At 29.0% G+C, this 22,965-nt stretch overlaps 1 protein-coding gene across 3 annotated transcripts in view; it reads right to left on the reverse strand.

Annotated features, from left to right (window-relative positions):
- LOC107444059 (putative sodium-dependent multivitamin transporter) overlaps positions 1-22,579 on the reverse strand; it is a 54,215-nt gene extending 31,636 nt beyond the window's left edge. The window contains exon 1 of one of the 3 annotated variants that reach the window (XM_016058125.4): positions 22,491-22,579. The gene's annotated coding sequence lies outside the window, so the exon portion shown is untranslated. Of the gene's footprint in view, positions 1-2,562; positions 2,584-13,017; positions 13,424-22,490 lie in introns of those variants that run through there. The other 2 variants (XM_016058122.5, XM_087165675.1) reach the window with 2 other exon arrangements.
- Positions 22,580-22,965: the final 386 nt, after the last annotated feature.

Here is a 22,965-nt window from a genome sequence, read left to right on the forward strand (position 1 = left end):
TTTAAAAAAATAAAGTTTATTCTGAGATGTATGACAAAAAGCATAAATTTGAAATAAAATTTGAAATTTGCTGTAACTATGATCTGTTTTTTCAGAGATTGTTGGTTTTAGTGCCTGACTGTGTAACTTAATATACTATTTTTAAAAACTAAAACACATAGTAATTAATAGTATTTATACGTTAAAACCAAGTGGAAATAATTTTCTGTCGTATATCATTTTAGGTTTGAAATGGTTCTGCAATTTTATTTCAGATCCAATTAGAAGTATTTATATTGATGTATTATTATAGTCAAAACCATCCCTAAAAAGGATAATAATAAAACATTTGTAATCCCACTTTCTTTGTGAAAAAGTAACCCGTCTTAACAAAAACAAGCTAGACTTGTTAATTATGACATAAAAAAGGTATATAATGAATTTTTTAATACGGCAAGTTAATTTCATTTTTGCTCAAACTAAGTTCATAAGGGAACAAGGCAGTGAAATATTAATATATAAATTTGTAAACACATCATTATATTTTTTGACACTTTGAAGTGAACTTATGAATATGATAATTTTACCTTGAGATAAACGAAATAAGAGCAGATGACTTAAATATTTTTAAACGCAGTTTTATTAAGCTAACCTTGAAAAATTAACAAGGAAAGAATTTTTATTTTTCACCTGTCTCTCTCTGCATTTTCTCAAAGTCGCAAAATTCTAAATTTTGTTCGATTTGCAGCAATTAGTTTTTTCAATTTAAGAAAACCATATGTTTTTTTTTTCAATTTATTGTTGCGATAATTTTTTGACGAAAAACAAAACAGACTCTCTGAAGCTTTTTTAGGAAGTTCTTCCGAAATATAAGGTATTATAAGTTTTTCAGAAATGACAAAATGCTGTGGAACTTTGTCATTTCTACTTGACACTTAACTACTAAAAGCAATAAAACAAGATTAATAAAAATCTGATAAGGATTAGGTCACAAGAAATAATTTTAATCCCTAAATTGCTAGAATTTCGAAGTCGCTTCCAATATTATCCATGAGTGCTAAGAACGCTAAAACTTACTCCTGAAAAATACTGAAATATGTGCGAATTTTGAAGAGCAACTAATATCTGTTTAACAGAACTGTATCTAAATTATTATATAGATTTCAAAATGTCAAATTCCAATTAAAAAACAACATTTTAATAGTAGAATATTTCGAGATACTATCTCAAAAACTGAGTCCCGTTCTAGAACACTACTTTTTCTTTGATCATAACTTATTTAATAAAGGATTGTAAAATATAAATACTATCGAGTTCCTTTAATTCTAAATTCATATGAATAATATCACTGGTGCACATTTATTTCCTTGTTTTTTTACTCTTGTATGAGAATTTTTAATGGTTTTTGGATATTTTCATGTAGCTGACTTCAAATCTGCAATCAGTTTCCTTCTCCGATCTACAGTTCTTTTAATAAAATTTTTAGTCTATTTTTTATCAAAATGTGCAAGTTTAAAAACGTCATGCGTAACAGGGGGCCGTGTCCTAACTTCTAGGGAAGTTAGGACACATCAGGAGTAATATAGCATAGGAATCAATGCTCGTGAATGTCGTTCCTATTAAGAACTGTTTCTTCGTGTGCCTCTGAATAGGTTATTATGGAGAAATGCCCTTAGATGCGTACGATGAGATTTGCTATGCAACTTCAATTCTGGTCAAGTGTTCCCTCACCCCCTTCTAGAAGTTTGCAGCAACGTTCGCACGATCCCCTGTTACATATAACGCTTTCAAGCTAGTACATTTTAAAATTTGACTAAAAATGCCATTTTAAAAAACTCCACACATTTAAGAACAAAACTAACTTTCGATTTGAAATCTAAACACTCGAATTAGACAAGATGAAGTACTTACATAAATGCACCCCAATTTAATTTCATTGAAGTTTATTGTAAGACAGCGGTTCCCAAATGATGTCCCCCGGAGACCTGGGGTTCAGTGGAAGAATTAAAAGGGTTCCCAGTTTGAAGGGGCTTAAGACCAGTGATGAGTTTTGAAACCTCCGATAATATTTAGATACAACTTATAAATCATAATTTATTTAATCTTTAGGTTTGCCTGAATGAAATTATTTCAAGTAAAATGCCAATAAAATAGAAATGGCATTTTTTGAAAGAAAATATTATATTTCTAATGACATTATATAGAACAAATTAAGAAAAGCACAAGCATTTATAAAATATCGCATTAGTTTTTCCTATTGCATTTTCAAATCGAAACAAATAAATTTCTTAATTAAGCAATATGTTTTCCTTATAAACATTTTCAACGTTTATATATGGCAGTTCTTTTAAGTATTCATTTCGAAGTAAACCATAATTCGGCCTTTTTAAATCATTTTCATCTTAGCTATATACAACAAAAACAAATTTATAGCTGGACTTGATATAGCACAAGGATTGCAAATTTAACTGTAGGAAATAAAACCTAATTCAAGATGATTAATGATAAAACAATAAAAAAAATTAGTTATTACAAATAAAAACTTTAAAAATAGTTTTTACGGGTTACAACTTTTATAATTACCTTAATAAACTTCATTTATAAAATCGGGGTTCCGCCAAAATAATTGATTATTTGGAGTTTCGTAGAAGAAAACAATTGGGAGCCGATGCTGTAGGGGATATAACATTAAAATTTTAGCATGCAGAATAATAGATTACAAATGGATGCGGTTAAAAATTACAAATTTTTTTTTAATTTTTAACTAAATATTTAAAGGATCGTTTAACAGCAAAAACATAGGGAAAAACTAAAAATAACAATGATCATTATGTTCACAATTCAGCAAGGTTTTTGCAATTCTATAAAGTAATTTAAAAAGTATACAAACAAAGATGTTTCGTTTGAATAGATTTATTTTTTTTAGAGAAAAATATATACATTATCTGAAGACACCCAGAAGTAAATCCACGCAATTGTCAAAATATTTCAAGGTACAATAGTTTGGATAAATAGAGATGAGTTAAGATGACCTTGGGTAACCTGCTTTGAAATTATAATTCAATGATCTGTCGGCCTTCAGGAAAAACAAAACAACTTTGTATTTATCTCCCTTAAAATGGAAGACAAATTTGTATACAGCATTTAATTTTACTTTATACTTCAAAATGACAATGAATAATTGATCTTGAAAGCGTGCCACTTGAACTTCAGCTGTTAACCACTCATGCTCACTATTATTTTAATCTTTTTTAATTTATTCTTTTCAGTCAGAAAGATTTCTAAAGATTAAGAAGCTTCGTCTCTCTCCATGCCACTCACCAGTCCCCAACACTGCCCCACGAACATTTCTTTTCTTCAAATAAACAGGAGAAAAACCATAAAAATCCTTCAATTAAAAAAAATCTCATTAATTATTTTTCAAACACAATGCATTTATTTAGTAGGAAAAAATAATTCTAAATTTTTTGGGGGTAAATATTGAAATTTCTTCTTCAAACATTTTTTAAAATTTTTACATGAACTTCAAGATTATAATTTTATAAAAAGTATTCCAATAACAGCCCGTTTTGCCCCGGGGTAGAATTGGTTAAAACTCCACAATTTTGTGACCAACGGTCTGATTGCGGCAATGCGGTAAGCATTGCGCATAGGTCGCATGTATTTCTTAGTCAAGTTGTTACCCATTGATCGGAAGTTAGGTATGTTTCAAGCCTCCACTGGGGATCGAATCTCAGTTCTTCACATTGTCAGTTGAGCGCCGTTACCTCTGAGCCATCAAGGCTCAGTGCTGTAGCAAAATATAAAATTTGAACAAAATCAGCTGAAACGTTCCGGAGGAATCAAATTTTAAGCACACAACTTTTTTTCCAGAATGTGGTTATCCCCCATGTTTCGAGGAGCAAGAATTCCGCCGGGAGAAAGTAATGTTTATTGAAAGACTGTACGTTTAAATGACTTATTTCGTAACTTCAAATATCGTCTGCTCTAATTAATTAGCATATTTGAGGTTAACTCCGTGAAACATTAAGATTGAATCATAGCAGATGAAAATCAGATAATTAGATCAAAAGTTATTCGTAGTGCTTCCTTTTTTATATTAGCGCAGTGTATATCATAGTAAAAAGAGAGGCAGGACAGAGATGGAAGACTGGATAAACTGGTTGGTAGGGCGTTGGGCCCATGTCCAAGAGGGCGTAAGTAAATGGGGAGTGGAGCTCGTTGAATCTGTGGGGTCACAATGTCCACCATATTGTAATAAATTATATCTCTGGGGGTTTTGAATTGGAGATAGATCGCTCTCTGATTCAGGTCAAAATTACGATTTGTGGATGAATGAATGGGCGCATGAATAGGGCCCCTCTGTAAACGGGCTGTGATGTGTTTGTCGCTGAAAAATATAGAACTCACAAACTACCTTAGATTCACTTGGTTTCTCCAAGCAGTCTTGCTGATATTGGCAAGTGTCATTGGAAACAACTACAACAACGGGAACAGATGTGTTTATTTTTAACAAAACTATGACTGTAAGACAAAATGCAGATTTCTTCATAAGGCAGTAATGGAATCTGGAGCCCTAATGGCCTCTTCAATATAATAAGATGTGAATGAAAAACGTAGCATTGGTTTGGTTTCTAATCTTGATAGTGAAGTTATTTGGTGCTTCATTAACAAAGTCACCACTTAAATATTATTTTTTATTATTCAATGAAATGTGTTATTTTTGTATGAAAATCATCAGGGGATCAGAGGAAACACCGTTTAGTATGTCCATTGCAATTTTCTGTATACAATCTGTATTTTTTTGGATCTAGAACCAAAAGGTCTTTACAAAGGATTCAAATTAGCTTTAGAGATGCAATAGTTTTATCAGTTTAACACATTAGACTCCACAAAGAATAATGGTTGCTTCTTTCTAATCTTTTATTAGATATCCAATCATGAAGAAGCATAGAAGGTGCTAAGCACCGAACATCTGGTTTCTCTGCGCGATTGGTGATGTAGTATGACTAGGTAGGTAAGTACTTGATGGTTTACATAGCACTTGAGCTCCGCAATGGGATATTGGAGACGGTGTGGGAAACATCCATGATATGATCCGAAAACATGCCCTCACAATGTTGATCTACATCAGAAGAGATCTCATTTGTGAGGAGACTTCCTCAAACAGATATGAAGGGGTTGGAAATTTTCTCCCGATTCTTGTACCCTTGGCATTACTCAGCGAGCAAATACATTACTTTCGATTCCAAAGATTTTACGAGCACGTATATCACATGTACTCCGTGGGTGTCCAGGATAAAACCTCGGCCCTCTGGACCAAAGTCCGACCCTCTAGCTACTGGGTTACCAGTCGTATGACTAACATTATCTACCGATCTTAATGAAAACAATTCAAATTAGTATATCTTGTCCGCTTAATAGAAAACTGAATTGTTCACAAAATGTAATTTTTCTTTTTACAGAAATTGGACGTTAGCTGTAAAAAAAAATTATTATATTATTGGAAATACGCCATCTGAATTCCAATCTTATCTAGTAATCACCACAAAAATGATAACCATAATTTATATTATCCGTTCCTTTAAGTTTTTAATTTTTTTGAATAAATGAAATTTCTTGTGAGATTCCCTATTTATGCAATACTCATCTATTAGCTACCGGAAGATAAATATCAACCACTGTGAAATGACAGACAATGAATCTGCTAAGCATTCTTATATATTGACGCAATCACGGAAAAATAATTAATGGGATTGAATCCCAATTTATTGTTCTGCCATCCTTCATGAATCAAAAAGAAATTTTCATATTGATATAACGTCAGTCGATTGGTTTTATTTCTCTGCCAGATGAAATTCTCTTACAGAATTTATTTTTTCTTTATACGACACAAAAAACATCATTTGATGATATTTCTCAGCAAGATGGAATTCTCTTACAGAATTAAGTTTTTCTTTATACGACACAAAAACCATCATTTGATGATCATTGAAACATCTTGAAAGCATACCACCACTAGTTTTCTGAAGAAATATACTAATTGCAAAAAATACACTGGTTGATTTTGAACATAATTTTTTTTTTAATTTGTTGAGGTTTATTGTTTTTTTAGACATTAATAATCAAATTTCATTTGAGATAATTATTAAATTAATTTGCTTACATGTACTTAAGCAGATCTCATTTATGCGTAACAGGAGGGCTATCAGTGGTCAGAGAGTAACTGCTGATGAGCAATCTCAAACCTGTTTACAATGTGGTATTGCAATTACAAATTTCTTTAACACATCCACCCACTCACAAGAGAATATCGAAGATACTGAATTGTAAAATGAAAGGAGTTTCTTATCATTTTCAAGTAGACAAAGATGTGGGATTTTTTTTCTCGTTTAACTTAAAACGAAAATTATGAGAATTTTATGAAGAAGTAAAAGTTAATTACGGAATTAAACTTTTTTAAATTTTGTATTTTTTGTTGTTTAATTTAGTTTGCTCAAGTCGAAAAGTGGCTAAAATTTGGTTTCGCATAAAATGTTATTGGTATATAAATAATTTTTGACTAATATTGCCTATCTAGTTGGAAAAAGGACCAAAATGCCATTTTGGTTTAAATGTGTCCAAACAGACATGAAAAGTTAAGTTAAAACCTGGTATAATAAATAAATAAAATCACGAAAAACAGTGGGTCTAAGGAGTCCACTATCTACTTCTCATAGTCTTCAAACTATCTGCATTTCACTATCTACATTTCATGTCAGTCCGAACATTGGACAGACAGATTAGCATTAAATATCGATTTTCAAAAACAATTTTTGCTAAAATGTAAAATGTAATTTTGTTAAATGCCTAAAATGTAAAATGTCTAAATGTAAATTGTAAATGTCTAAAATGTAATCTTGCTTTAGTGTAAAAAAATGTTTAAAATTACAAAGCAGTTTTGTATTTGTTTGCAAACAATTGTCAATAAATTTTCGATAAATAAAAAGTTTAAAAAAAATCGTTTTATTCCTCCTTGGAAAATATTAATTAAAATAAGGAAAATTATATGCTTAAAAAGTGTTTTTTTTTTTTCGATTAAAAAATCAACTTGATATTATGTCAATCAATGAATTATTCAATGAGTTACTTTCCAGCTGGCATACTTTTTAAAACTGTATTTAATAACGAGTTGTCTGTAAAAGTAGTGCAACTTCATGGCAGCATAATAACAGTAATTTATTCATACATCATAAATTATTTTTTCTGCATTTATTTTATTTTTAAGTTTTAGTTGTGAACTAGACATCTATAAAACATTTTTCACTTAAGAAAAAAAACAGATTTCTAACCGGTATTTATCTACTGCTTGTAAATACAGTGATAAACAGATTTGCTCTTTCGATAAAAAAAATCAAATAAACAAAACATGCAAGCAAAATATTTACAGATGTGACATTTGCATAAATGAAACATTCCACCGCAATTTTCACAAGGTTTTAAGAAGAACTTTTGCTTAAGAAAATAAAAAGCCTCGGTTAATGTGCCTTACTCTAGAAGCAAAGCTATAATTTTAAACTGTATATGCCATTTTGCCATAAAAAAAAATATCTGGGCTTTAAAACGGACAAATAATTTATATATTTTAAAAGTTATTAAAAAGTTTAAAGTTTAATTGATTTTTCATTAATTTAATTATTCAAAAAAATCAGTTTATAATGGGGAATAGTAAATACTATTTGAGTATATTAACCGCTGTAAGCAAAAAGGGGCTTATTTATTACCTATTTTTCATGAAACTAAAAACTAATTAATTTCTGCTTTTCCTACAGTGCAAAAATATCTGAAAAAGTAAATATATTTATGGTCTAACCTAGGAGCTAGTATTATTTTTAAAATTTTGTTATTAAAATTCAGCATTTTGTACGTTTTTAGATTGATGTAGTTTAATGTGGACGTATAATTTTTTTAAATGTATTTATAAAAAATATATATGATTCGTTTATCACGTCTTGATGCGATCGAAAAGGGAAAAACACTTCCTAGCTCAAATATTTTTGATTTCTTTTTCCCCTGTTTCGATTGAGTTATGGAGAATTTCGTAAATTACTTTCGTTTATCAACTTTACTAGGTGAATGTCCGTAAGCCTATTTCTCGCACGGGGTGAATAAAAAAAAAAGTAAGGAATCAATAAATCAGTACTGAGAAACACTGCGAAATCGTGCTCAAAACTGCGAAGTATATACCGACAGTGTTAAAGAGCTTGATAGAAGAACCAGGTAAACGAAGTTTTCAGGGGAATTAATGACTCAGAGAAAATTAAAAAAAGTGTTTGTGTCAATATGGGTATGTTTAATGTAACAGAACTGTTCTTGCTTTCCCCTTTAAAATTAATATGAGTATTCTACATCAGTTTTAAGTATGCTGGAATGCTTCCTTTTTCAAATTAGGCAGTAGTAAATAAAGCAAAGTATTATTAGCCCTGCTTTTTAACAAATTAGTTATAAAATAGTTCGGACAAAACTTTTTTTTTTCATTCTGAAAATTTCACTTACCTGGTTCTTCCACTAAGTTTTTAAATTAAAAAAGCTAGAATGACTTTTAAAAATATTTAGTATTTTTTGCTGCCCATTTTGGTCGCTTTGCGTTATTGAAGAAAGCAAAATTCGTTTTTGTAGATCATCCCATTAGAATAAAGATAAAATGTTTTTAGCATCACTTGGCATGATGCTATTGCCCGTGGTCAACTCATGCTAATCAAAATTTACCGGTATCAAATAATTCCCTCCGATACATATCCCTTTCGAGAGGCCGTATGAAACTCATATCCAAAGTATCAGTTATAAAACTGAGTAGTATTGGTGTTGTTTGTATAATCAGCAAATATATCAATATAATATTTTATACCTATATTAGAATATTTGATACTTATTGCATAGTCTTTCAACATTTGAATTTTGTGCAAAATACATGTCAGTGATAGGCCAACTAAGATCGAAATATTTTTTTCAAAAAAAAAAAAAAAAAAAAAAAAAAAAAGGAAAAAAAAATAGCGAAAGAATCTTCCTAGAGCTTGATAAGGATTTTGAAATATGACCATTTTTCTTTCTGACCATTCATATACTGTTAAAATATTTATAAGTAGTGATGGAAAATGTTCTTTCAATTCTTAGTCATTAAAATATTAATGCAGTATCTTTGCTAAGACTGAAAAAAATATTTTCTTAAACTACAGAAAACCCGCTGAAGAATTCTTATTAAAACTGCACCAAGTAACATAATACCAGTAACACATATTGCCGTCAGTAGTACACATTAGTTAAGCGACATCTGTGAATGACGATTTTCTACTGTTTTCCTAACCAAATTCCCTATTAAACTTTTCTCTTTAAACTTTTCTTTTAAGCACATAGCTTATTTTATTTAAATTACTACCTATTATCAATATTAATAAGGCATTCGTGTCAATAATAACATGAAGATTTTTTACCTCTCACCAAAATGAATAAGTATTTTTTCTCCATTATTTTTACTTTTCAGTGCGTAAGTTTTTTTAAATCAATTAAAATATTACCTACATTAATTAAACATCCTTGTTCGCAATGATAGTATCACGATTTCTTACCATTCTTCTAGAAAAATAAATAATTTTACTCCGTTACTTTTGCTTTCTAGTACATATCTTATTTAATTCATTTCAATATACATATATTACCTAAATTAATTAAATATCGGGCGTCAAAAATAATATGGTGATTTTTTATGCTTCTCCTAAAAATTTAGTACCACACTCCCAGTAATTTTGCCTTTAAATACGTAAATATTTTTCTATTATCCAATTACCGTTGATTTTAAGTAAATAATTTTTTAGAAACACGTTTTAAAAGAAATATTATAAATTAAATAAAAGCGCTTAGTATCAGACAACTTTAGAAGTATAAACTTGGTAAAAAGGACTCCGCGTGCTGCCACGTACATTAAATTTATCTGACATAGTAATAAGTAATTAGTAATAAAATAATTAAATATTTAAATAAGTAAAATAAAGTATTTTTCTTATCAAAAAGAGCTACAAGCTAGTAATTGTCACTGTTATTTTTAAAATATGCGAAAAATTAAATGGTCTTCAGTAAAATTTAAAACAATGCCTAACGTTTAACAAATTGCAAAATTCGCTTTCCGCTTATACCGCTCGAACAGTTCGTCGTAGAATGCTCTAATGTCGATAGCGACCTTCTTCGTGATTCAAACTACCTGTATGCCAAATTTCATAGATTTTGGTTTCATGGTTTAGGAGTCTATAAAGGACACCCACAGACACAGTCATTTTATATATAGAGAGAGAGAAAATAGCGTTTATGTTATGGTCTGGATATTACAAAGAATTTTTTTAATAAAAATAACTGGTGGAGGGGTAACATGATCCTGTTTCCATAATAGACTAGCCGCATCTGAGTAAATAATAATGAGGGAAAAAGTGACGGGCTGTTAGGGGAATGAGGGAGCAACAGGAAAGGTCATACCAAAGTACTACTGGTAGCACCATCTGAAGAAAATGCTACTCTTGCTATAATAAAGCATTAGAAGTAAACCATTTTTTTTTTTTTTTTGCAATTCCGCATATTTTATCGCTTTTTTTGGCATTTTAGAATAGCTCAACCTTTTACTAAATTCTCCGATTTCATAATTCATAATTTTTTTGATTATGAAAGATTATGATTTCTTAATTCATAATTTTTATTCATAATTTTTTTGAAAAATTACATGACTTTTTTAATGATATTTACGTTGCAATTTCGTAATAAAATAATCTTATTTTCTTATCTATTTTCTAATCTTATTTTCTGCTGTACGGAAAGAAAACACATAAAATTGCGTCTGGTAGAAGATCACTAGTTTTGATTTTAATGTATGTCTTAGTAATTATTATAAGACTGGTGCATGTACAGGTGATTGTTTTCCCTTGATATATATTACACTTCTCTCATTAACGCGATCTTTTCAACTACTGAATTCTTAAAATGGGTTCACAAAGAATTTCAGTTTTATTAATTCTACATTCATAATCCTAAAAGGGTGAAACAAAATATTTTTTTAGCATTTCAAAGAATACGTTAATTAGTTAATAAATAAAAGGAAAAAAGGCAAATAAAAAATTACTAAGAAAAATAATAAAAATTAAGTTTTCCATCTCACAACTGTTTCCTAGGTATTTAATTGATTAAATGCATAGTTTAATGCAAACAACTTGGTATATAATGTATGCAATTTGATCTTAACAGAAGGGAACAAAAGGAAAAAAATTAAGATTAACTCGATTTTTTATTCAAATTTTAGACAGATATTATAATATTTGCGTAGAGATCAATATCACTTTAAATCAAATTTAGAAAAATTAGAACATAATATCAATACATGTGCATGTAATAATTATGCATGCAATGATTTTTAACAAATGTGGAATTTTTACCACATGTATTAAAAAACATTTTCAGTTCACAAGAGAGTATGAGTCAATATTACAAAGGCTATCAAGCGAAAGAAATTTGATGGAATGCACATGAAAGAAAATCAGGAAAATAAACTAAGTAATTGCACTGGAGAATCTAGATTTTCATATTTACCAGAAGATAATATAAGGTATTGTATTATTTTGCAAAATAGTCCATTTTTACCTATTATTGCATATAAAATGCATCGAAAACCTCGTTGTTATCCTCGTTTCCATATTAGTTTCGATTTTACATTTTTACTTGTAGCTAGGAAGGTGGGTACATTATTTACGTAGCCCTAGAGCTGCACAATCGTTTATTGGCGAAGATTTGGGAAACATACCATAGGTTGATCAGGAGACATGCCATCCCAATTTGTGAGGCCAATTCCTATATTTTTACATAGACCTGAAGGGGAAGGAAATTTTCTCCAGATCCCTGTACTCGTGATGTTGCTCAGCGACAGACCACAGGATTTTCGATTTCATAGATTTCACAAGCAGGTATATCGCATGTACGTACTCGCAGTCCGATTTTCTAACCACTAAGCTACCACTGCCCACATTTTTATTTGAAGTCAATTGTGTCTGTGCTACTACTTATTAATATTTCAATATTAGTTGTTTCATTGAAAAACTTAATAAAACCATCTGAATTTTTTGCATAGGAAAAATAACTTTTTAGACGGATTACAACAAGTATTCGAGTTCAATTTGCTTGTAACAAAAAGTGAAATGATTTCTTTTGCAGAAAGCAAGTGGATGATTTGAAGATGTCATAGCTAAACTCAACAACTTAATTTACAAAATGTCATTTAAATTTGCAATAATTGAATTAAATCGACAATATATTGAAAAACTTCGAATTAAAATCCGCAGATATCAACTATCTTTAAAAAACACGGAATGAACATATTTTATATTTTTTAATTGTAAACAAACTATTGTTCATAATTCAAAATTTTAAATCTAGCACTTATATGTCAAGTTTTAGCTTAAAAAAAAGAATTTAGATAAAAAGGGCATGGTACAAAAAAGTTGTTTAAAGTTCATGATAGACGCAATCGTGATCTACGAAATATCAAATTAAATGCTTCTATTATTCACATACAATTCAGTTTACTTTAGATTTACATTAATTCAAACTATACTTTCAGTATGATGCATGGAAGTTGTTTAAGTTCATGATTGTACAGCAATCGTGATCTTCAAAATATCCAGTTAAATATTTCGAATATTCAGATATTGCTGTTTAGTTTAAGTTACGTTAACTTTAATTTAAAATATATTTTCAGTAAACAAATATTTCATTGATACAAAAATGAAAAACACAAACAGATAAAACTACATTTTTTCTAATATACTAATGTTTTTATGCATAGTAACATATTTTAATATTTTTGAAGAAAGTCTACTTTACGTTTACAATATATTTATTGAATAGCAAAATATTACTTTAACTAAAATATAACTTTTTACGTAATATTGAAATAATAAAATTTATTGATTTACATAAATATAACTTTATTACTAATCAAACAAAAAAATAAATATTTGATTTACTCACCAAACTATAAAGCTGTACTTTGCTTTTTAAAAGTGGATTATGAATGCACGTTTCGAGTCTGTTTTTTGTCTGAAAAACCTACTTTTCCCTCAACAAATCAGTTACTTAGTAGTAAAACAATGTTAGAGCTCTACGAAAATAACTATAAATATAGAGTTGTCACATTAAAATGAAGGCCGAAAGGATGGACAAAAATGTATGGCCTACTTTTACTTTTTTAATATATTTTTCATTCGCCTGACTTAGAAATCGGAAGGAACGCGAGAAAGTTATCTTTTTTTTTCTGATCGGGATGCACGATATGCTGGTCGGGGAAAAGAAGGAATCTAGAAACACGATTTCAGTTTTACCGCTGATAGATTGTATAAATTTTATTTAATGATTTGCTGACTTGTAAGATGAAGAATTAATCTTATTTGGCGAGATGCGCTGGTATTTGGCGTAATTTTATTAAAAAAAAGTTCAGTTGGTTTATTTCTATTAATTTAATTTCATTAAGTAATTGTTGTGTGGGACATTTTTCATTTCTTATTCCTAGAATTCTGTGGAAATCACAAAGCTACAATTAAATTAGAAAACTCAGAATTTACCAAAATTTTAGGTACAAAAATTGTCAACGATTCCAATTTCGATTGCTTTTTTTAATTACTGAATTATAAATTTATTTCAGCTTTTATTTAAATATGTTAAGCGATAATTTTGCTGGGCCTCAGTTTCCCTTTTTTTGCTTTCTAAGTAGTTGTATTTTTTAATGTAATTTTATGTTATTGTTAATATTAAATTCAAGTTTTATTTTTTAATTTATTGCTAAATTATTCATATAGAGTATACCTATTTTGTTTCAAATTCTTTGATTTTATTTTTCGAAATTACGAAGATACAAACTGGAACAAAAATTTAAAAATTTCAGAATTAATTTTTTTTTATTTGTTTCCTTTAAATCAATTTTATTTTCTTTAAGTTTTTTTAAATCTACATTGATGTAATTTTTTGACCTGAAATTTTGATTTATTATCGTTTAGTAAATAAGTTTTTATTTCTTATTTCTATGAATTCTTTTGAAATCAGAAGCAAAATTTTGGAATTTATTTATTTATATATTTTTTTTTTCATTTATTTGCTTTCAAATGTTAGTTTCAAATTCAATTTATTGTGGCGGGAAGATTTAATTCTGGAGTTTGAATTTTTTAGTTTGTTTTTATTATGTAATTGCAAGTTATTTTGCATATCTTTGAACTTTATAGCCATCGATAGCCAGAATTTCAGAATTTGATTTATTTCTTACATTGCTTAGTTTCCGAATTTATTTAACATTAATTTTAGCATGAGAGATATTCACTTATATACTAATTAATTAAAAAAAATTTAAGACAAAATCATGTTTTAAACCTTTTGGGCAGATGACGCTGCAAATCCCTTCGACTATTCTTTCTATGTTGACGAATGCTGTTTTTGAGTATTTATGATAGTGCGTTTAAATGCAATTTAAATGATTCGATAAGAAAAAATTTTTGAAAGAATCAATGAAAACAATTGAAAATGGTAATATATTAAAATTTCCAAATTTGCAATTTTCAAGAATTTTACTTAGATTTAGATGTTAATTATCTGCAGCACCATCTGTTGAAAAAAATTTGAATTAAAAACTGAAAGTTTGGGTGGTAAATGTAAACTTTTCACACTATTTGTTGAAAAAAATTATTTTTTCGCAGTTATAAATTTTTGAAATCCGTCAAACCTGTATTTATTGCAAAATATGTCATTGAATTTTTACATAATAACATTTTTTAGAAATAATGAAACTTTGTATAGAAAATTTAAACATAAATACTGCCCAAATTTCTGAAATTGAGTTAATTATTATGCCAGTTGATAGGTTTTAAACTTAGATAAAAAAAAATTATAATTTTGGGCAATTAGAGCATATAAATGCTGTCCAATATTTAGTTTAAAGATTTTATAAAAAAATATTTTTACTTTCAAAAACTAAAAATTTATGCTTCATACACATTACATACATACATACATATATATATATATATATATATATATATATATATATATATATATATATATATATATATATATATATATATATATATATATATATATATATATATATATATATATATATATATAAAGATATATATATATATATATATAAATAAATCCATATTTTATAGTTTTCTATTGAAAAAAAATTTTTCTTTGTATTATTTAATTTAAATTCTTTGTATCATTATTTTAAATTTATTACCTCGTGAATCGAAGTGTTTAATAAATATTTTTATTTTTTACCATTAATAATTTAATAGTTAGAAAGGATGTGCCATATTTTTAGTTATTGAAAACTTTAATATTATTCATACAACGAGAAAAGAAATTAAAAACCAATTCATTGTAATATTTTTTTTTAAAAAATGTACTTACAGTTCAAAAAAAATTTTAGAACATTATATAATTTTGCAAAAATAATAATAAATAAATAAAACTGAATGAACAAACAAATAAAATTTAGATTAATTATGTTATTTAATTATTGTCTTCCGTTAGTGCTACTTATTTTTCTCTGAAAAAAATTTATTATTTAACTTTCAAATTCCTGTTATAAACAAGTTAATACCAAATGACAATTACATTACGATAAAAATAATTTATAACACGTAATTTCTTAATATACTCAATTTGGATAATTGCTTATATATCATTCTAAAACTAAATAGTTTAAAGAAAATTTAAAAATCATCAAACTAGTTTTATAAATAGTTAGTTTTACGAAAAAATATTAATTATATACTTTAGAATTAGGACTATAAACATACTAGTACCCATCGGAAATTGTTTGAAAATTTTACTTTTTATAAATAATTTCATAATCATTGGACAAAGTATTCCCAATTAAATTAAGTGTTCAAATGATATTATAAAGCTATATAATTGAGAAAACGGAATTAAATCATTAATATTTAACTACAGTTTTATAAATATTTATTTTCGAAAGAATATTGATTCAATACTTTTGAATAATTATAAACATATCAGCAGCAATTTGAATAATTATAAACGAACTAATAATTGTTGATCAAATTGTTCTTAACTACTCGTATATTCTGCAGCTTAGAAAAATCATTTAAATGTCGCCAAGTTTAAACTACATTTTTTTTCGCCGCCAATATTGGGGAAAAACATTTTATGAGTGTTGAAACTGGTTTTAAAAGCAAAGATCTTTTAAAGATCAAGATGATGGGCAAACATCTTCCGAAGAACTAACTGTTCGACCTATGACTTCTTGAGCGCCTTGAAGCGTCATAATGAATTTTTTTTTCATATAATGACGCAATAGTTATGTTACTGTCATCCTAGTGATAATTCAAAGTTATTTTTCTTTAGGCATAAAGTAAATTACCTAACGACGTAACTTATTTTTTGTTGGAATTGATTTATTTCTTTATTGGTCAATTGATTATTCCGATTACTCGAGTAATTCAATTGATATTAGATGTTTTTGATTTATAGAGAAAGATATTTCTGTATATTTTCTAAAGTAGATGGAAGGAAAGGGAGTGGAGGCGTTTAATCCTTTCGTTACTAGCGTTGCATATTTTATTTTTATTATATAACCGTTGTTGAACAGCCGACTCAATTTTTCGGAATTCTGACTGCTAATGTTCAATTACCTAGCTTTGTAACTTTGATCCCGATCCAGAAGACAAGGGAACTCCTGGACGAAATATTGGGAGAAATTTGTCTTCGTGGGGGACTTTTTGGTGGAGCTAACCCGCATTTGCGACGCATGGGGAGTAGAAAAAACGAAAACTTCCCACGGTTAGTCTGATAGCAAGAGGACTCTAATTCGTAATCCATCTAAAACAAAATATATTTTACGTCAGCGCTGTGGACGGTGTAAACCGGATGCGGAGTTCGTATAAGTCAGCCATCGCTGGGATTTGAGCCCGGTTCACCTCGTTGAAAGGCGAAGGCTCTATCTCCTGAACCATCCCGGCTCATATCGTAGTTAATTGTCGGCACCAACCAATGCCTCCTAGAAGAGAGAAAGACTTCGAACAGATTAATTTATAGTTTGTCTATCGAAAGAACTCCCCTCACCATTAAGTCCAACACCGTTTGCAGCTATGGAAATAAAAAAAGTAGCACATTTAAAGAGCTTCCCTCTACTCTGACTCCTTCTCGCTTGCCGACCCGAACAAAAATACGTTCAAATGTCGATCCAACTATTGATTACGTGTCAAATATCGATTTCGAGGTTCAACTATTTCAAGTAGAGGTTACGTGAAATAGTTAAACCTCGTAGCCATATTCACCATCCCGATGATCCAGATGAATGATAATAGGGGTTCTGCTCTTAGACAGACTATAGTAACCCGAGATAACGTGATAATCTTGCGCTGTGGAAAATAAATAAGAAATATGACACAGCGTTTGTACTACTGAACTGTGCAGTGGGGGTTTAAGAAAGATATCATAACATTCGGACTATTAAGGAATCGCATTTCTCGCTTCAGTGTGGATGCCTTCTCGCTTCTATGAGGTGTGAACGCGCGATGAGCGTCTGTACCAGCTCCGTATTTAGCCGGCTTTCAGCGTGAAAGCTTTTTTGGCAACCGCACAATCTGCCTCAAACTGTCACCATAGCTAATACTCCATTTACTTCCAGAACAAAATTTCATTCCCCTAGATTGGGATTAATACCACTAAAAATACATTTCTAACTCGCGTAATGTGTCTTGTGAGTCGGGACAAGCTACGCCTGTGGGTAATATTTAAGCGTGAAATATTTCCTAGCTACAAAAATAAAATATAATAAAAAAAATCTTTACGTGCAATGTGCACACTTCGTGGCGTAGTGCAATGTTCGCCAGCGTCATTCCAGTGGAGCGGAGTGCAGTAAAGAAAATGATAATAATGTTTAAAGGAAGCATATAACATGCACGGAAACTGAAGCAATTAAAACCATGATAAAAGAAAAGAGTTCTCAGGAGAAAAAAAAATTAAATAATCCTAATATGTTCTTGATAGATCAAATAGTATTTAAATATTTGCTGATTGACTAAACATGAAGTGGAAAAAAGGCTTAAGTTTGGCTAAGTTCATGAAATTATAATTTAGTTTATTTAATCTTGTAAGTTAATATTTGCATCATTAAGGAAAAAAACAAATTTTGTCCATAGTCATTTTATCTGTCATCAACCGGAAATAAACTTGTTGTTTTAAAATGTAGGTTAATGCAACATGGTACAACATTCGAGAAGCTGAAAAATATTTTTGTTTATTTGCAAACCAATTATAAAATCTTAGATGGAATAGATAATTCAGCCTATATATTTATTTACTTCCTCTGCGGTTAAAGATACACATTTGGGGGTAATAACATTTAGAATACAGTGCGTGTTATAAGTAACTTAATTAATACAATTGTAAAAAAATACATTGTATAAAATATAGCTGTATTTAAAATATTTTTGATTCAAATGGAAGTTTATCAAAATAATTTAATTCTTATTATTGAAAACCCTCGCGTGGACATGAAATTATTCTGCGTAAGCATAGTGTACAAAAAACATTCAAATCTGTTTAATCTTTTACAATTACTGTTTTAAAATTCAGCAAAAAAATTAATTCATGAACGTTCTATATTGTTACTTTGTAAAATAAATTCGGAGTCTCAAGGCAACGGTATTTCCATACTTTCTACACTCCTCCCCCCTTCAGCTACCATGGTTTGGGCAAAACTTGCTGCTTTCCTACTGAAGTACATTTCAGTTGGCAAATCACTCGCAGAGGGAGCAAACGGTAAGTAAGAGACATGCAGGAGGTAAATTTCCGTACTTAAGCATTAGCATGAGCACATCACCTCTGTGTATCCTGAAGCAAAAGTACAGGAATTCACCACCTGCATGCCTCTTTCTTATTTCTTACCTCCTCGGGAAGCTGTATTGAACTGGCATGGGGGAAAGTTAAGATTTGTAGAAACCATGGTAACGGAGAGGGGAAACGTTTGGAGAATGGGAAAGTCACGTAACATTGAGACGCCTTCTCTATTTACAAAGTGTATGAGAAAATTATTTATTGAAAAGCTGTCTAAATTTTTTAAAACTGTGTTAGTACGAAAATAAAATAAATTTGATTTACGAAAAATTACTTGATAAAAATAATTTTAAAAAAAGATAAAGGATAAATATACTTATGTTTTACTCTATAAAACATCCTTAGATTAAGAGAAAAAATTAATTATGCACATGGTCAGTTAATATTGTTCAATGAAGGGAAAACTTGGAAAATTAAATCTACCCAAATAACTGTACTTTTTATACAATTCCTAACATGTATATGTTTACTACAAACTATTCATTAAAACTAAATTTAATCCGCACTATTTCTCCCTGTACTTTAAATAATAAAAAAGATTCCTGAAAGAATTAGAAATGAAAAGCTAATCATAAAAAGTTTTGCTTGTTTGGAGGGAGTGTATTGGAACAAATGTCAGTTTTTGCGAGAAAATATTGATTCTGCAGATTTTGTGCAAGTATGAAACCATTTACGCACTGAGAAAAATGTGTGGTAAAAACTACCAGAATATTGTTAGTTTTACCGTTTTTCTGCATCTATGGGAACACCAACATAGCATTTAGGTTATGGTTTTGGTAAAACTAACAATTAAATATGGTTTGATATTGTGTAATAAAATTTGGCAAATATTGTACACTTTGGAGTTTTTATTATGATACCTTAGAACATGGCTTAAAAACTATTTATTTGGTCAAATTTACTTTTCTGTTTTGACCTTTTTAATAAATGTGTCGTAATAAGAAGTAAAATTTCGAAAAACAGATTATCCTGTTAACCATTGCCATATGAAAGGTAAAAAATTATTAAATAAATGGCTTACATACAGTAAATTTTGATTTAATTAAAAATATAATGTTTTTTTTTTTTTTTTTTTTTTTTTTTTTTTACCAGGAATGTTATTACAGTACGATACTTTTAAATTATTTTTTTTCTTCGTGTGGTTTCTTTCTTTCTTTGTATTCCTTGAACATATGAAAGTATCTTTATTTTAATTTTTGTCAGTTTATTTCCAGTTCTTTTTCTTTAACTCTTTACTCTTTTAGATCTAATTCAAGGTGATCCTCGAAAAGCTGAGCCTTTGTTTAAAACTCTACAGAACTGTTCCTGTTTCTCACTATTTTCCCATTCAATAAAATTGAGAAACAACACCTCCTAGAAGAGGGAAGGCCTCTGCACGGATCAATTTAGTAGTCCGACGTAGCGAAAATAATCTGCACAGTAGGGAGTAAATAGAAATTATGTCACTACGTTTGGACTATTATAGGATCGGATTTCTACGTTTGGACTCTTAGAGGATCGGGTTTATGGTTATTCGTGTGGAGGTCTACTTTCTTCTAGGTTGACAAGGGAGAAACCGGTTTTATGATACCGACAAACCTGCATTCGAAAGTTTGAAAAAAGAATCGGAACTAACGCTTAGTGGGCTAAAGTGTCATCAATAATCATTCAAGACATTAATTCAAATTTTATATACTTACCAAATACTAAAGCTAAATCCCAATAACTTCAATAAATTTAACAGCAATATCTATTGCCGAGTGAGATGTTTATTTCCCAATACATATCGCAATTTCCTTTAAGTCTATTTTAACTATTATCTTTTTTAAAATGCGGCTGGAATAACATTATGTAACCTTGAAGTTATCGGGATTACCCAAAATTCCTTTCAATAGGGAAATGTTTCGATGTAATCTTATAATTCTGCGAGTTATGTGACGAACGAGTTTACTTTTTTATTTTATGTACATCAAAGAATGTAGTAGTAGCATGTTTCCAGAAAACAAAATAGTCATTGAAGATGTCTATCTTACAGTTCGCACAATGATTCTACGAACCACTTATAATGCACATCATTTTTCATTGAAAATAAAATAAAATAAAAAGAAGAAGAAAGAAAGAAAGATAACGTGTCATCCTTCATTAAAACAGATGGTAGCAAAATAAAACTGCTCACTGCACAATTCCGGGACAAATTACGGTAATAAGTTCCATTAAATCCATTTTACCGTAAAATATTATACCTTAATTTTTACAGTATTATTTATTTAAATAGAGTGATTCAGTGATTTAAAGGTAATTATTATTATAAAAATTACGGTTTATCAGATTTTTTGTTCCGTAACATGTTCCGTTAAAAATGGATTTTACCGTAAAAAGTAGCGGCATTCTGAGAGTTGGTAATTTTTATCGTAATCTGATCTGGAATTTCTTACAGTGTATTTCAGACAATAAACTCAGTTTCAGAGAACGTTCGTAAGTTTCAAAAGTTTTGTTTCAAAATCAATAAACTCAGGGTGAAATCAATAAACTCAACTACTTTTAACCGTAAAATATTCCACTGAAATTTTATATTAAGATTTATTTATTTAAATTTATTCAGAGATTTTACGGTAATTAATACTGCAAAAACTACAATATATCAGATTTTTGGTTTCGCCACTTGTTCCTGTAAAAAATGGATTTTACGGTAAAAAGCGCCTGCACCCTGAGTGCCGGTGCTTTTTATCGTAATTTGAACTAGAAGTTTTACAGTGTACTTAATATAATCATCTTATAGAAATGGACTAATTTTTAGGAAATACTCGTAGGTTTCCGAAGTTTAATTTCAGAATCTGTTGAATTCACTCCTTTTATTGGAATGATATGTAGAAAAAAACTACTTTCTACTGTCTGTGTAAGCTGTCTTAAATAACTGGTTTCTAATGAAAAAGAAATATTTTCTCAGCTGAGCAAATAGTATGCAAACATAATTTTCAGAAAAATTTGTCTAATCAAAATGTCCTAATTCCATTTCCGCTCCAGCAAAAAAAAGTGATATTAGTTTTTTTTTCTTCAGCAGCTTTGAAATTTAAAACATAAAAAACACAATTGAAATCTGCTCGATTTGTTTGTCGATATTTGTTATATATGCATATAATTTAACATAAATTTGAAGTTAAATATTTGTTCACAAATTAGAAATAGAAAAATATTATAACTGCTAAGGAAATGTAAGTTAAACCTCTATTGATTAGTCGTCTTCTGTTATCAGAGGTATACAGATTAAAGAGGTTCGGTTAATCGAGATTTTAGTGTTATTACGCTCCATAGATGCTAATTACTTTTTAAATTCGAAACCTTTGATTTTTGAAGCAATTACGTCTTAACCAAACCTTCTTTTTTATTTAAAATTATTATTATTTCAATCGTTATTATTATTATTATTAAATCGTTATAGTTATTATTATTATTAAATCATTCTCGTTATTATTTTTGTCTCAGTCACCAAAAGTTATTCACATTAATTCTCTAAGCATTTAAAATAATCTTTGAATTTTTTATTGTTATAAATTAGTGATTAGCAAAATTTTAACTTGGTTAGTATCTTTAAAACTAAAATTCCATACCTGACTTAACTTGAAGTATTAGAGTCTGACTAGGTCTGTAGTCTGAAGACTAATTTCTAATGTTTATGTATAGTGATATCTCTCTATTCTAAAAAAAAGTTTTTGCAGTTAATTTTGTCCCCTGAAAAACTTTTTAACTACGTGATGAAAATCTAAGATTAAGGAATCAATTCATTCAGAATCTTTCAGGGAAGACATTTAGGGCATTCAAATCTTTTACATAATTTTAAATTTTTATTTATTTTAGTTTTAAAGCACGATTTTGCAGTTAATAATGAAGAATAACCGCCGTTCACAACAGCCAATCACATGTCTGAGAACGGCAAGCTTAAAAAAGCGATTTACAAGTCTGAATTTTCTTTTTCAGAGATGCAACCAATCACAAAATAGTTAGAATTTCATTCTTTAGTTTTACAACATCTCAACTTATTTCGTATTGATATATTGATTAATCTGATTATTTGTTTTCTAAAAC

Source organism: Parasteatoda tepidariorum, chromosome 6 (assembly GCF_982258835.1).
Source record: "Parasteatoda tepidariorum strain Cologne lab strain chromosome 6, Ptep-v5.0, whole genome shotgun sequence".
NCBI classification, from domain to species: Eukaryota; Metazoa; Arthropoda; class Arachnida; order Araneae; family Theridiidae; genus Parasteatoda; species Parasteatoda tepidariorum.